This window comes from Ranitomeya variabilis, chromosome 5 (assembly GCF_051348905.1).
Source record: "Ranitomeya variabilis isolate aRanVar5 chromosome 5, aRanVar5.hap1, whole genome shotgun sequence".
In the NCBI taxonomy this organism is placed as follows: Eukaryota; Metazoa; Chordata; class Amphibia; order Anura; family Dendrobatidae; genus Ranitomeya; species Ranitomeya variabilis.
This window is the reverse complement of record NC_135236.1, coordinates 456,640,404-456,657,587: the sequence shown is the minus strand read 5'-3', so window position 1 is coordinate 456,657,587 and position 17,184 is coordinate 456,640,404. Positions and strand designations below refer to the sequence as shown.

The 17,184-nt window shown below is 45.4% G+C and overlaps 1 protein-coding gene and 1 long non-coding RNA gene across 3 annotated transcripts in view; one reads left to right on the top strand and one right to left on the bottom strand.

Moving 5' to 3' along the window:
- Positions 1-17,184, bottom strand: part of KERA (keratocan) — a 64,428-nt gene that overhangs the window by 5,899 nt on the left and 41,345 nt on the right. The gene's annotated exons all lie outside the window — the stretch shown is intronic.
- LOC143776250 (uncharacterized) overlaps positions 1-17,184 on the top strand; it is a 91,022-nt gene that overhangs the window by 61,057 nt on the left and 12,781 nt on the right. The gene's annotated exons all lie outside the window — the stretch shown is intronic.

Here is a 17,184-nt window from a genome sequence, read left to right as displayed (position 1 = left end):
AACATCGGGTTACTAAGCGCAGGGGCGCGCTTAGTAACCCGATGTTTACCCTGGTTACCATCGTAAAAGTAAAAAAAAAAAAAACGTACATACTCACATTCCGGTGTCCGTCAGGTCCCTTGCAGTCTGCTTCTTGCACTGACTGACTGCCGGCCGTAAAGTAAGAGCAGAGCACAGCGGTGACGTCACCGCTGTGCTGTGCTTTCACTTTACGGCCTGCAGTCAGTCAGTTCGGGAAGCAGACTGCAAGGGACCTGACGGACACCGGAATGTGAGTATGTACTGTTTGTTTTTTTTTACTTTTACGATGGTAACCAGGGTAAACATTGGGTTACTAAGCGCGGCCCTGCGCTTAGTAACCCGATGTTTACCCTGGTTACCCGGGGCCTTCGGCATCGTTGGTCGCTGGAGAGCTGTCTGTGTGACAGCTCCCCAGCGACCACACAACGACTTTCCAACGATCACGGCCAGGTCGTATCGCTGGTCGTGATCGTTGGAAAGTTGCTGAGTGTGACAGTACCCTTAGAGCATGTTTCCACATTTCGCCCACAGAAGTTGATAACAAATTCAACCAAGGAGCATGTTTTAACATTTCCCCTGCAGAAGCTGATAGCAAACTTAACTCACACAGCATGTTTTCACATTTCCCACAGGAAAGCTGATTAAAAATTTCACGCTCAGATAACCAAAGAGCATGTTTCCACATTTCCCCCGCAGAAGCTGATAACAAATTTAACCCACAGAGCATGTTTTCACATGTTCCCCATAGAAACTGATAACAAATTTCACCCACAGAATATTTCCACATTTCCCCCACAGAGGCAGGTAACAAATTTAACCCACAGAGCATGTTTTCAGATGTTCCCCACAGAAATTGATAACAAATTTCACCCACAGAGAATGTTTCCACATTTCCCCCACAGAAGCTGATAACACATTAAACCCGCAGATCATGTTTCCATAATTCCCCCTCAGAAGCTGATAACATTTGTAACACACAGAGCAGGTTTTTGACATAAGTGACAAAAAATGACCCCGACCAGTCTATGAAGGGGTGAAAATCTCAGCAAACCTGCTCTACTCCGTATGGACCGGTATGTGCTACGTAGTGCATAGAAGAAAACAACGAGACGACAAATGGCTGGCAGGAATGAATACGGGGGAAAGACAATATGGTGCCCCAGTGTGTGCCTATGTGAGAGAGGGCCGCCAGGGCTGTAGTCGTGGCTGAGTAAATCTGTTTACACACACCCTGGTCTCCCATCACATGAAAACAATGTCCCTTTGTCAGAATACTTGCCTATCTGTCCTCCGCACCTTCTGGATCACCTTTGAGTTGTAGTGGGCCTTCTCCATACGTTTGCAAACAAATAGAGACACAATCCAGTTGTGACTTTAAATGTAGAACTTTACTTTTTTCTCTTCGCAGCACATCCTCATTAGATAAAACATCAGCATAGGGTTCTATATAGTTCATATTCTCCACTTTCCCTGCACTTCTTCCTATGGCCTTCAGTATGTGCCCGGGTCCTACCGCCTCTTGTGGTAACGCAGCGTCCTCCCTGTTCAGACCCATCACGCTCAGGAGTTCCCTTGTCCGCTTCATCCGGATCTGAGGGCATCTGCCCATGCAGTAACCTGCCACATTATAGAGTCACCTGCATCCCCATACTGTTATGACCTCCACTGTAGCCTCTGTTCCACCACTGCTGTCACACTCTTGCTAAGGCTGTACTTCTGGCGCACTGGGCCCTGGATGGCTGGGTCCAAGCTTATAACGTTAAGGGCCCTAGGGCTCACCCGAGCTGTCTGGGCTCTCTAGCCCCTCTGAACTGCCTTAGATCCCTGGCCACACTAACTGTATCAAGGAAGTACTCCTATCTAATCCCCGCTGGCCCCTCCTATGTTAACTATTACTCTGTTGTGAATTCCGTTCTGGAGCTCCCTCCTGTGGTTGCTAATGGTATTTTTGTGAGTTCTGCCCTTGGGCTCCCTCTGGTGGTTTCGAGTGGAACTGCTGCTCCTTTGGGTAGCTGTGGCAGCTGCCTTCACTAATCACCTTGCCTGGGTTTGTTATTTAAACCTGCTCTGGGCTTTAGTTCATGCCAGCTGTCAATGTCCTTGGCTTGGATTTGGTTCTCTCCTTGGATTTCTCATATGGCCTGTCCTTGTCAGCAAAAGATAAGTTTTTGCTAGTCCTTGTTTGTCCATTTGCTTGGACTCTATTGCTTTGCAAATATGTCTCTTTTTGTCCAGCTTGTCACTATGTCATATTCAGGCTAGCTGGAAGCTCTGGGAAAGCAGATTTGCCCCTCCACACCGTGAGTCGATGTGGAGTTCATTTTTGTAAACTCCGCGTGGATTTTGTAGTTTTTAATACTGACCGCACAGTATCCTTTTCTCTCTGTCTATCAAGTTTAGTATTGGCCTCCTTTGCTGAAATCTGATTTCATTTCTGTGTACGTCATTTCCCTCTTCACTCACAGCCAATATTTGTGGGGGGCTATTTTTCCTTTTGGGGTTTTCTCTGAGGCAAGATAGCTTTCTATTTCCTTCTTTAGGGGTAGTTAGTTCTTAGGCTGTGAAGAGGTGTCTAGGGAGAGTTAGGAACATCCCACGGCTATTACTAGTGTTGTTGTTAGGATTAGGGACTGCGGTCAGTAGAGATACCACCTTCTCAGAGCTTGTCCCATGTTGCGTTTTAGCCACCAGGTCATATCAGTGTGGCCTCTTAACCACCAGGTCATAACAGTACAGCTGGCCCACAATGTGTTAAATGCATCTCAAAAGAGGGAAAAGAAAGTTCTGAGCCATTTTTTTTTCCTTTGCAGCTTGTTTTGTCTTTTTTTTCCCCTTAATCTCTGGGTGGTTCAGGATTTTGGTGCTGATATGGAGGTTCAGGGTCTGTCCTTGCGTGTGGATCAACTCGCTGCAAGGGTACAGAGTATCCAAGATTATGTTGTCCAGACTCCGGTATTAGAGCCTAGAATTCCTATTCCTGATTTGTTTTCTGGGGATAGATCTAAATTTTTGAATTTTAAAAATAATTGCAGATTGTTTTTTGCTCTGAGACCCCGTTCCTCTGGTGACCCCATTCAGCAGGTGAAGATTGTTATTTCTTTGCTGCGTGGCGACCCGCAGGACTGGGCATTCTCCCTTGAGCCAGGAAATCCTGCATTGCTTAATATTGACGAATTTTTTCAAGCGCTCGGATTGCTGTATGACGAGCCTAATTCTGTGGATCAGGCAGAAAAAACTTTGCTGGCTCTGTGTCAGGGTCAGGAAGCAGCAGAAGTATACTGCCAGAAATTTAGAAAGTGGTCTGTGCTCACAAAATGGAATGAGTATGCCCTGGCAGCGATTTTTAGAAAGGGTCTTTCTGAAGCTCTTAAAGATGTTATGGTGGGGTTTCCTACGCCTGCTGGTCTGAATGAGTCAATGTCTTTGGCCATTCAGATTGATCGGCGCTTGCGTGAGCGCAAGGTGGTGCACCATATGGCAGTGTCCACTGAGCAGAGTCCTGAGCCTATGCAATGTGATAGGATTTTGACTAGAGCAGAAAGGCAGAAATTCAGACGTCAGAATGGCCTGTGTTTTTACTGTGGTGATTCTGCTCATGCTATTTCTGATTGCACTAAGCATACTAAGAGGGTCCCTAGGTCTGTTACCATTAGTACTGTACAGCCTAAATTTCTCTTATCTGTTACCCTGATTTGCTCATTGTCGTCCTTTTCTGTTATGGCATTTGTGGACTCTGGCGCTGCCCTGAACTTAATGGACTTAGAATTTGCCAAGCGCTGTGGTTTTTCCTTGGAGCCTTTGCAGAGTCCTAATCCCTTAAGGGGGATTGATGCTATGCCATTGGCCAAGAATAAACCTCAGCACTGGACACAGTTAACCATGTACATAGCTCCAGCACATCAGGAAAATATTCGCTTTTTGGTGTTGCATAATTTGCATGATGTTGTTGTGCTAGGTTTTCCATGGTTACAGGTACATAATCCAGTGCTGGATTGGAGATCTATGTCTGTAACTGGTTGGGGTTGTCAGGGGATACATAGTGATATTCCTTTGATGTCCATTTCCTCATCCCCTTCTTCTGAAGTTCCTGAGTTTTTGTCGGATTTCCAGGATATATTTGATGAGCCCAAGTCCAGTTCCCTGCCTCCTCATAGGGACTGCAATTGTGCCATTAATTTGATTCCTGGCTGTAAGTTCCCTAAGGGCTGACTTTTCAATCTGTCTGTGCCAGAGCATGCCGCTATGCGGAGTTATGTAAAGGAGTCCTTGGAGAAGGGGCATATTCGCCCGTCTTCGTCACCATTGGGAGCGGGATTTTTTTTTGTTGCCAAGAAGGATGGCTCCTTGAGACCCTGTATAGATTATCGCCTTCTCAATAAGATCACTGTCAAGTTCCAGTACTCTTTACCTTTACTTTCTGATTTGTTTGCTCGGATTAAGGGTGCCAGTTGGTTTACTAAAATCGACCTTCGAGGGGCGTATAATCTCGTGCGTATTAAACAAGGTGATGAATGGAAAACAGCATTTAATACGCCCGAAGGCCATTTTGAATATCTTGTGATGCCATTCGGGCTTTCTAATGCTCCATCGGTATTTCAGTCCTTTATGCATGATATCTTCCGGAATTATCTGGATAAATTCATGATTGTGTATTTGGATGATATTTTGGTTTTCTCTGATGATTGGGAGTCTCATGTGAGGCAGGTTAGGATGGTATTTCAGGTCCTTCATGCTAATGCGTTGTTTGTGAAGGGGTCTAAGTGCCTCTTTGGAGTTCAGAAGGTTTCTTTTTTGGGTTTGATTTTTTCTCCCTCGGCTATTGAAATGGACCCTGTTAAAGTCCAGGCCATTCATGATTGGACTCAACCTACATCTGTAAAGAGCCTTCAGAAATTTTTGGGCTTTGCCAATTTTTATCACCGCTTTATTGCTAATTTTTCTAGTGTGGTGAAGCCTCTGACCGATTTGACGAGGAAGGGCGCTAATGTGATGAATTGGTCCTCTGCGGCTGTTGAGGCCTTTCAAGAGCTTAAACGTCGTCTTACTTCTGCCCCTGTGTTGCGTCAGCCAGATGTTTCTCTCCCTTTTCAGGTTGAGGTTGATGCTTCTGAGATTGGGGCAGGGGCCGTTTTGTCTCAGAGAAATTCTGATGGCTCTTTGATGAAACCGTGTGCTTTCTTCTCCAGAAAGTTTTCACCTGCTGAGCGTAATTATGATGTCGGAAATCGGGAGTTGTTGGCTATGAAGTGGGCATTTGAGGAGTGGCGACATTGGCTTGAGGGAGCCAAGCATCGCGTGGTGGTCTTGACTGATCATAAGAATCTGATTTACCTCGAGTCTGCTAAGCGGTTGAATCCTAGACAGGCTCAGTGGTCTCTGTTTTTCTCACGTTTTGATTTTGTGGTCTCGTATATTCCGGGATCTAAGAATGTGAAGGCTGATGCCCTTTCTAGGAGTTTTTTGCCTGATTCTCCGGGAGTTCTTGAGCCGGCTGGGATCCTCAAGGAGGGGGTGATTCTTTCTGCCATCTCCCCTGATTTGCGGCGGGTAATTCAGGAGTTTCAGGCTGATAAACCTGACTGCTGTCCTGTGGGGAAACTGTTTGTTCCTGATAGATGGACTAGCAGGGTAATTTCTGAGGTTCATTGTTGGGTGTTGGCTGGTCATTCTGGGATTTTTGGTACCAGAGATTTGGTGGCTAGGTCCTTTTGGTGGCCTTCCTTGTCGCGGGATGTGCGTTCGTTTGTGCAGTCCTGTGGGATCTGTGCTCGGGCTAAGCCTTGCTGTTCCCGTGCCAGTGGGTTGCTTTTGCCTTTGCCTATTCCTGAGAGGCCCTGGACGCATATTTCCATGGATTTTATTTCTGATCTTCCTGTTTCTCAGAAGATGTCTGTCATCTGGGTGGTTTGTGACCGGTTTTCTAAGATGGTCCATTTGCCTAAGTTGCCTTCCTCCTCTGATTTAGTTCCATTATTTTTTCAGCATGTGGTTCGTTTGCATGGTATTCCGGAGAATATTGTGTCTGACAGAGGTTCCCAGTTCGTTTCCAGGTTTTGGCGGTCCTTTTGTGCTAGAATGGGCATTGATTTGTCTTTTTCTTCAGCATTCCATCCTCAGACAAATGGCCAAACGGAGCGAACCAATCAGACCTTGGAAACCTATTTGAGATGCTTCGTGTCTGCTGATCAGGATGATTGGGTGACCTTTTTGCCGTTGGCCGAGTTTGCCCTAAATAATCGGGCTAGTTCAGCTACCTTGGTTTCGCCTTTCTTTTGTAATTTTGGTTTTCATCCTCGTTTTTCTTCAGGGCAGCTTGAGCCTTCTGACTGTCCTGGTGTGGATTCTGTGGTGGACAGGTTGCAGCAAATTTGGACTCATGTGGTGGACAATTTGACGTTGTCTCAGGAAAAGGCTCAACGTTTTGCTAACCGTCGTCAGTGTGTTGGTCCCCGGCTTCGTGTTGGGGATTTGGTCTGGTTGTCTTCTCGTCATGTTCCTATGAAGGTTTCTTCCCCTAAGTTCAAGCCTCGCTTTATTGGGCCTTATAAGATTTCTGAAATTATTAATCCGGTGTCTTTTCGTTTGGCCCTTCCAGCTTCCTTTTCCATTCATAATGTGTTCCATAAATCCTTGTTGCGGAGATATGTGGTACCTATGGTTCCCTCCGTCGATCCTCCTGCTCCGGTGTTGGTTGAGGGGGAATTGGAATATGTGGTGAAGATTTTGGATTCTTGTTTTTCGAGGCGGAAGCTTCAGTATCTGGTCAATTGGAAGGGTTATGGCCAGGAGGATAATTCTTGGGTTGTGGCCTCCGATGTTCATGCTGCCGATTTGGTTCGTGCTTTCCATTTGGCTCGTCCTGATCGGCCTGGGAGCTCTGGTGAGGGTTCAGTGACCCCTCCTCAAGGGGGGGGTACTGTTGTGAATTCCGTTCTGGAGCTCCCTCCTGTGGTTGCTAATGGTATTTTTGTGAGTTCTGCCCTTGGGCTCCCTCTAGTGGTTTCAAGTGGAACTGCTGCTCCTTTGGGTAGCTGTGGCAGCTGCCTTCACTAATCGCCTTGCCTGGGTTTGTTATTTAAACCTGCTCTGGGCTTTAGTTCATGCCAGCTGTCAATGTCCTTGGCTTGGATTTGGTTCTCTCCTTGGATTTCTCATATGGCCTGTCCTTGTCAGCAAAAGATAAGTTTTTGCTAGTCCTTATTTGTCCATTTGCTTGGACTCTATTGCTTTGCAAATATGTCTCTTTTTGTCCAGCTTGTCACTATGTCATATTCAGGCTAGCTGGAAGCTCTGGGAAAGCAGATTTGCCCCTCCACACCGTGAGTCGGTGTGGAGTTCATTTTTGTAAACTCTGCGTGGATTTTGTAGTTTTTAATACTGACCGCACAGTATCCTTTTCTCTCTGTCTATCAAGTTTAGTATTGGCCTCCTTTGCTGAAATCTGATTTCATTTCTGTGTACGTCATTTCCCTCTTCACTCACAGCCAATATTTGTGGGGGCTATCTTTCCTTTTGGGGTTTTCTCTGAGGCAAGATAGCTTTCTATTTCCTTCTTTAGGGGTAGTTAGTTCTTAGGCTGTGAAGAGGTGTCTAGGGAGAGTTAGGAACATCCCATGGCTATTACTAGTGTTGTTGTTAGGATTAGGGACTGCGGTCAGTAGAGATACAACCTTCTCAGAGCTTGTCCCATGTTGCGTTTTAGCCACCAGGTCATATCAGTGTGGCCTCTTAACCACCAGGTCATAACATTACTCTTCCTATTGAAGCTACTGTACTAGGTATCTCCATTTAGTGTCCTAATCAACATACTGCACTTTCCTTATTCACAATATATACTGTACATCACAGGAATTAGATAGATAATTCCAATATACATAGCAGCATTTAGTAGTAAAACATACACAATAAGAACATTTAACAAAGAGAAGGATGAGGGTCTTTTCAGTCTTTGTAACCCCTTACTGCTCAGCAACACAAGCAGTTTTACTCTCTCCTAACAGGGAGTACATCGAGGATGCTTCATCAACGGAGTTATACTCTGTCCTGCTGGACTATAAAAAGATGGCTGCTGAAGTAGCAAGCAGAATTGTTTTTGATATTTAGAGGATTCTGAAACAGACCATTCAAACCTGCTTTAACCATTTACAGGGTGAATTAAGATGCCACGGAGATAGAATTTATAAGCTGCAACAATGGGTTCTGCATTTAGAAGATGAAAATGGACAAATATCAACTTGCCTTAAAGAACTCTCTGCAGAATTTAACTGCCTCAGCAAAAAGGTGGAGTATCTAGAGAACAGAACTAGACGCAGTAATTTGAGATTAGTAGGGCCAATATAATCGGTCTCTGCCTCAGAATTGAATCTGCCTCAGAGTTGAAAGAGCACACAGGGTGGGACTTGACCTACGATCTTACAATCTTATCCTGGCAGCCGGGGGTCAAGACCATGTCAGCTAATAATAAAATTCTTAGATTTTAATGACAAAGCAAACTTTATGAGAGCTTACAAGAAAAGATCCCTCCCTTTGACAATTAAAGGATTGAAGCTCTTACTATTTGAAGATTACTCGCTGCTATTGCCAAACACAAGAAAGCCTTTAGCAAAATCTGCTCAACTTTTTTCCAGTCAAAGAAGAGATTTAGACTCCAATATCCTGCTGTACTAAGAATTTTCCAGGAAACCAGTGGGGTTATTACCTTCAAGACACCTCAGGAGGCTGAAAGGGACATGGATGTTCTCCTCTCTGAATTGTCAAGACATAGAGGTAGAAAGAGAAATAGAGGTGAATGGGAAGAGGACGGGCTATACTGAACAACAAGGGCCCAAAGACAACATAGACACTGAAGCAGATCATCTACTAGAAGAGTAATCACCTCATGCAACTTTGATATTATTTTTTACCTGTTTGGAATGGGTTTGTATTTTTTGAAAAAGGTATGCCTGATACTGTCTTACATAAATGGAAATGCATTGCTTGCTGACAATATTCTTATTCTCCTTGTAGAAAGTTATAATATTTTTCCTGCCATTAAGGAGAAGTGTTAATTTTGCTCTCGTTAAAAATCTGTCTCAATGTAGAGTTACTAATGATATATAGATAATTAAGGTTATGATGTTACAAGCACCCTGTTATTGAATGGGTTAACCCAGGTGCAGAAAGAGTCTCTTCTTTTTCCTCTTCTAGTTGTTAATTTAGCTCAATATTCTGAGGCCCAACTCACCAGAAAAAAGAGAAGTTCGTAGCACATTTAGTGGTGCGGTTAGTATTAGTAAAGTACTTTACTGTAGTGCATTAATTATTAAGTGTTTAACTGTTGTAGCATTTCACCCTCTACAGGTCTTGGGGAACACTCGCTTGGCATAGGATTCAAGCACTCAGGCACGGTACCTCTCATAAATCTGTCCATATGGTTTATTTAAACTCCTCATAAACCAGACAGGGTACAGTCCATTTCATTACAACGATGAAACATTATAAGACATCAGACAGTTCATGTAGCAGATAGGCTTCTCTGCTGTATGTTATGATCCCGTTGTCCGGGGTTACCTCTCAGGAGTTCCACTCCTCACGCTCACTTCACGTCAGTCCCAGGTCCTCAACACAGACCTTCCAGGTCTATGGTCTCCAGGTGCTTCCAGGACAACTCCACTCCCAGGAGTCTCAAACACTGACCGTCCAGGTCTACAGTCTCTAAGTGTTTCCAGGACGACTCCACTCCCAGGGGTCTCCAACACTGACCGTCCAGGACCTTGCACAGGAACAAACGGCTCCATGCACAGGAACCTCACAAGACCATGTGACCCACACCATGGTCACATTATCTACCTGTAACCACTCCCATGGGTGGGAGTGTGGGTGTGTGTGGCTAGTCCGACCCTCCCATCTCTCACAACTAGCCTTGCCAGTCTCCCATTAGAACTATACAATTACTTGTGGGACTACAGGTCCCAGAACACATCATATCTTTAGACTGACAGCGCAGAGTGTCCTCCTCTGCGACACACATACCGGCCATTTATAATCCTGCCGGACTTTCTCTCACCACCACAGTTATACATCCAAGCGCATCCTGCAGCGCACACCCAGCTCCCCCTGGCTGCAAGATTGGTCACTGCACCACATACCTCCCCCCTTTGTTCAACCCTATCGGGGTGGACACATGACATAAACCTGTGGTTCCGATACCGGGAACCCACGTCACCTTTGATAGGCCTCCCCCACCCCCAGCGGTCAGTTTGTCGGCCCTGGGCTTCAACCCTTGAGTCACCATCCGTCTGTGTCAGCAGACCCTTTTTGGTCAACCCTCTTACAGTCGAGCTGACTGTCTGGTCTGAGTCGGACCCATCGCTACTACATCTGCTACCAGGTCTCCCACCTCGGTCACTCAGCCCTGAGCTAACATAGGAGTCACTTCTTTGGACTCTTCTATTCTTTAAGGTATCTTTTCGTGTCTCCATACCCTGGGTTGGAAGTGGTCGCCATCTTATATTCTGCAGCTGTTTATTAATCTTCAGATATTCCAGTCTTAGCTGCTCTATCTCCTTTAGATACATCACCCGGTATTCAAGAAGCACTCGAATGCTCCTAAGGCTATCTACTGAGCCAATTACAGCAAATGGAACCATCCCATCTTCACCAGTTACCTGGACTTCACCAACATCTGGAATCCTCACTCTTGCCACACCGGATCTATTCACCAGGTTCTGCATCACTTTTCCAAATTTCCAATCCAGATTTCCGGGTACTCAAACAACGTCCTCCACAAAGCCCAGCCGACTTTGAGCTTTCCTGGTATGATCCAAACGTCGAGTGGCTTCCTTATTTCTCAACAAGATCATCTGTTTCGTACAGAGACATTGTAGGTGTATATCCTTCAGGATAGCCACCCACTTCACTGTGACTTCCATAGTCGACAGTATCACCAACTGTTTAGTCTCTGGTGCCCAGTGTACACTACATGCTTCCACTGCTTTTCTGAAGGCCTTATGCACACCTTCACCAGTACAGACTTCTTGCACCTCTTCGGGTACATCAATCACGGTCTTGAAGAGCGGGGTCTCACTCTCTTCATAGACAGACGGCTCCCTTTTTGCCTCTAACCTTTCCACCAAGACGTCTGTCACGACCGGGTGACTGTTTTGTTCTGCTTTTAGCGCCAATTCATCCTCCGCTTTACATCCTTCCAGATCCCTGGCCAGGATGGGCACTGGCAGCTTCACCTCGTTACCACTCTGGTACCGCCGCTGTGAGTCTTCAACCAGCATCTTCTTCTCTTGCAGAAGACCAGTTAATGCTTCTCTGAGCCCTTCCACATCTTCCCTTAAGGCTTTGTTCACACATTGCCAGGTTGACAGGTGATGTTTGAGCTTAGAAACTTCCTTCTCCAGTTCATCTACCCGGTGCTCAGCTGCTTGTCTCAGATGCCTTAACTCGGCCTGTAAATCTGTTACCTTTTGTTTCTCATGAGACAACTCATTAGCGAGATCCTGGACCTCCTCTTTATCAACCTTCTCACCTGGTGCAATTTGTTCAGCCCCTTTTCCTCTTTTATGTCTCCGGGAAGAAGACTTGCCACTTGTACTTGAGTCAGCTATACTGCACTCTTTCCCGCTGGCGTCCTTGTCTAAATGGGAGTCACCACCACCCAGTTGGTTATCCTGGAACCAGCAGTCGCCACTTACACAGGTCATATTTTCTGGTATGGCTGCCCCCGCAATCTTGACGTCACCTTGTGTAGCACTGTCGTTCCCCTGTGTCAGTATTTCTGTCAGCACACCATTGTACTCAGTCCTAGCGGTTGCTAATGACAATGACACATCACAGTCACCCCCGGAGTTTGTGTCACACCCCACAGTACGGTGAACTCTCAAGTTCCTTTTTAACAGGGTGTCAACTTCACAGGTTTTATTTACCAGATCACTGTCAGTCAATTTGGGGTACACATCAGGTGACATCATGTAGGTAAGTTGGGCAGAGGAACCCTTCACACTGGTCACCCCGATGTCTGACCCATCAATTTTGGGACCCATTACTGACTTAACGTATGCCCCTGCAACAACAGAGAGACTTCCATCCTCCTGCTGTAGAAGAACACCCTCCTCCCACAAGTCTGAGAATACCTTACAGTCCTGGCCTACTATCACCGGATAAGGTAGGTTAGGAACTATGGCAGCCTCAAGATTTGTATAACCCCTGACCGTCTCAAGGTACACCCGGGTTATTGAATAAACCTTAGTGTCCCCATGGATGCAGGTGACCTCGGCCTTTTCAGACCTTACAAATTGATCTTCTGCAGACTTTACCAAGGTCACCGAGCTCCCCGAATCGACCAGACCAAATACTTCTTCTACCTCTGCGTTTAACTCCAGAGCACACCCACGTAGCCTTTCACCAGGAGGGTAGTTCTTATGGCAGATTGGACATGCATAGTACCATTATCCCTGGCTACAGTCCAATGATGCATTCACTGCCACTTCTTTTTTCCCCGCCACCCCTATTTGGGTTACTGCCCCTTTTTGGGACTCTGCCCCTTTTAGGGTCACTACCCCCTTTTGGGATGCCACCCCCTTTTGGGCAACTACGCTCTTTTGGGATGCAGCCCCCTTTTGGGACTCCGCCCCTTTTTTAACAACCATCCCTGTTTGGGTTATCGCCCCCTTTTTGGGACATCACCCTATTAGGGACACCACCCCTTTCCTGGGGTACAACCCCTGGACTTCCCACAGTACTTTCAGGCACCAGTTCGCACCATGCACCAGAATATCCCTGGGCTTGCACTGGCCCTTTAAGAGTCTGCACAACCTGAAGCACAAAATTATTTTTTTTCAACCTTCACCAGCTCTTGCTGGCACTGCTACAGCTCCTGCTGCAGTCCCAAATCACTGGCACCTCCGGGTACTGATCACAAGCTGCTGCTACCGCCACTGCAGCTCCTGCTGCTGCGGAACCTCTTGCTGCAAGCGCGCTGCATGGCTCAACCGCAGACTTCGTGGACCCGCCGATCCACAGCAAGCCGCTTGTCACCTTTGTGGACCCGCCGATCCACAGCAAGCCACTTGTCACCTTCGTGGACCCGCCAATCCACAGCAAGCCGCTTGTCACCTTCGTGGAACCGCCGATCCACAGCAAGTGGATTTGAGAAAAAAAAACACACAGTCTCTCACTGACCCCAGTGAGAACAGCACAGACTCCTGTCTGTTACACACTCAGCTTTAACACAGCCCAAACATAGTTTCTCACTGATCCCGATCAGTATAATACACGGTTTTCAGACCATCACCCGTTGGCAACTTTCTCGGGTTCCTGGACACCCCTTGGCCTCAGAGGTGCCCCAGACACAATGTCTTTCTCTTTTTTCACTCTGACCCCGGTCAGTACACCACGGATCTCCGTCCGTTACATGTCATTGCCAAACAGGTTCCCGGATCCCTCTTCTCCTCGAAGGTATCCCACCAACAACAATTTTCACTGACCCCAGTCAATTTTACACATGGTTGTCAGACCGTTTACTCCTCTGGCTCAGATCAGCCAGCGCTGCGACATATGCCTCTTGGATCGTTGCCCGCATTCGAAACACCAATTGTAGCATTTCATCCTCTGCAGGTCTTGGGGAACACTCGCTTGGCATAGGATTCAAGCACTCAGGCACGGTACCTCTCATAAATCTGTCCATATGGTTTATTTAAACTCCTCATAAACCAGACAGGGTAAAGTCCATATCATTACAACGATGAAACATTATAAGAAATCAGACAGTTCATGTAGCAGATAGGCTTCTCTGCTGTATGTTATGATCCCGTTGTCCGGGGTTACCTCTCAGGAGTTCCACTCCTCATGCTGACTTCACGTCAGTCCCAGGTCCACAACACAGACCTTCCAGGTCTACAGTCTCCAGGTGTTTCCAGGACAACTCCACTCCCAGGAGTCTCAAACACTGACTGTCCAGGTCTACGGTCTCTAAGTGTTTCCAGGACGACTCCACTCCCAGGAGTCTCCAACACTGACCGTCCAGGACCTTGCACAGGAACAAACAGCTCCATACACAGGAACCTCATAGGACCATGTGACCCACACCCTGGTCACATTATCTACCTGTAACCACTCCCATGGGTGGGAGTGTGGGTGTGTGTGGCTAGTCCGACCCTCCCATCTCTCACAACTAGCCTTGCCAGTCTCCTATTAGAACTATACAATTACTTGTGGGACTACAGGTCCCAGAACACAACATATCTTTAGACTGACAGCGCAGAGTGTCCTCCTCTGCGACACACATACCGGCCATTTATAATCCTGCCGGACTTTCTCTCACCACCACAGTTATACATCCAAGCGCATCCTGCAGCACACACACAGCGCCCCCTGGCTGTAAGATTGGTCACTGCACCACACTGTCAAGGGTTTAGGGTTTCCCCCATCTAGTGTTTCCATTCACCCCCAACCTCTTTTTTTTAAACATTCTAGTCAGTTGACCCACAGTCCCCCTTACAATTACTATATGGTGAGATTAAATTAACTATAAACAATGAATATAATTTCTTGGAACGTAAAAGGTCTTAGATCACCTCACAAAAACAACCAAAATCCTGAGACATCTCAAATGCTTTTCCTCTGATATCGATCTACTACGGGAGACCCATTTAAAAGAGGAGGATTTTTTTAAACGTTTAAAGTGTTTTATGTTGGCAAAGGTTTTGGGGTCAGCCGCCCAGGAGTAATTATTCTATTTCACAAACAGTTCACAAACACCTTGCTAATCCAGGAACATGATGACAAGGGATGCTGGATTCACATCACTTTTAAACATAGTGGAGAAATGTATAGTATTTATCATATATGTAGCCGTAATGGTACTAATAAAGGTTTTTTTTTTTAAAGAATTAGAACAAAGGGTTGGATGTCCCATTGATTATAATTGGGAGTAATCTAAATACGGTTAACAATATCAGAGAAGACATGAGGGGTCATACCAGAACGTGAATGAGGGGAGATGGCACTACATATCCTTTTATGTAATACAGGCCTAAAAAGATGTGTGGAGAGGTTTAACCCCTTTATCCCCCCAAGGTGGTTTGCACGTTAATGATTAGGCAAATTTTTACAATTCTAATCAGCATTACGTTATGAAGTCATAACTCTGTAACGCTTCAACGGATCCCACTGATTTTGAGAATGTTTTTTTTTTGAGACATAATGTACTTCATGATATTGGAAAAAAATTCTTCAATGCAACTTGTGTTTGTTTGTGAAAAAAATGAAATTTGGAGAAAATTTTCTAAATTTTTATTCTTATGCCCGAAAATCAGAGAGAAATGTCACACAAAATAGTTAATAGATAAGATTTCCCACATGTGTACTTTACATCAGCACAATTTTTTAAACTTTTTTTTGTTAGGAAGTTATAAGGGGTAAAAGTTGACCAGCGATTTCTCCTTTTTCCAATAAAATTTACAAAAATATTTCTTTTTTTAGGGACCAACTCATATTTGAAGTGACTTTGAGGGGTTTATATGATAGAAAAAAACAAAAGTGAAACCATTCTAAAAACTGCACCCCACTACCTGCTGAAAACCACATTCAAGAAGTTTATTAACCCGTCAGGTGCTTCACATGAATATTTGTAATGTGTAAAAAAAATGAACATTTAAGAAGGGTAACAGTAAAAAATGGAGCCAAAAATTTGTTGTGCTATTTCTGCTGAGCATGCCAATACCCCATATGTGTATTTGTTTTGGCACACATCAAGATTGGAATTGAAGGAGACGCATTTGACTTTTTGAATGCACAATTTGCTGGAACAATTAACGGACACCATGTCGCGTTTCGAGAGCCCCTGATGAGCCTAAACAGTGAACATCCCCCACAGTGACACAATTTTGAAAACTATACCTCTCAAGGAACTGATAAAGGTGTGCGGTGAGAACATTGAACCTTCAGGTGCTTCACAGAAGTTTATAATGTTGAGCCGTGAAAGTTAAAATTTATCACATTTTCCCCACAAACATGTTTTCTAGTCCCAAATTTAGCATTTTCAAAAGGGTAATAGGAGAAATTGCACCATACAATTTGTAATGCAATCTCTCATGAGTACAATGATACCCCATATGAGGGAAAAAACTACTGTTTGGGTAAACGGCAGGGCTCGGAAGGGAAGGAGCGTCATTTGACTTTTTTTGATAGTAAAATTTGCTGGAATCATTAGTGGACACCATGTGCTGTTTGGAGAGCTCCTGATGTTCCTAAACAATGGAAACCTCCCACAAGTGACACATTTTGGAAAATAGACTCCTCAAGAAATGTATTTAGATGTGCGGTGAGCACCTTGAACACCCAGGTGCTTCACGGAAGTTTGTAATGTTGAGCCATGAATATAAAAAATCACATTTTCCCCACAAAAATATTATGTTAGCCTCAAATGTGCATTTTCATAAGGGTAACAGAAGAAATTGTACCATACAACTTATTATGCAATTTCCCCTGCTTACGAAGATACCCCATATGTTAGGCTAGGGTAACATTGCGTTAGGGCAATCCGTTTAGTGCTAAGCGCTAGCGGATTGTGCTAACGCAATGTCTTTTTCGGGGTTGCGTTAAACGTCCCCGCTAGCGCAGATCCCCGATCTGCGAGAGCGGGGAACGGACCTCGGGCACGCCGCGGACGCTACAAAAGACCGGCACATCGCTGGCGCGTGCCGAAAATGACATGCGCTAGCAATGCGCTTTAACATTGCGGGCAATGGGAGCGCTAACGGACGCGTTGCACGGCGTTAATTTCCCCGTGCAACGCTGTCCGATAGCGCTCAGCCATAAACGCAATGTGACCCTAGCCTTAGGAGAATACTACTTTTGAGGCACAGTGCAAAACTCAGAATGGAAGAGGTGCCACTTTAGAGTTCAGATTTTGCTGCAATAGTTTGAGGATGCCATGTCACATTGGCAGAGCCCCTGAGGTGCCGGAAGAACATAAACCTCCATATGTGAACTAATTTTACAAACTACACTCCCCAGTGAAATAATCTAGGGGTGCAGCGATCATATTGACACCACATGTGACTCACTGAATTTTATACCATTAAACAGTGAAGAAAGAATAAATTACATTTTTACCACGAAAAATGTTGTTTTAGTCCCAAGTTTTTTACATTTTTATAAGGGCAAATAGGA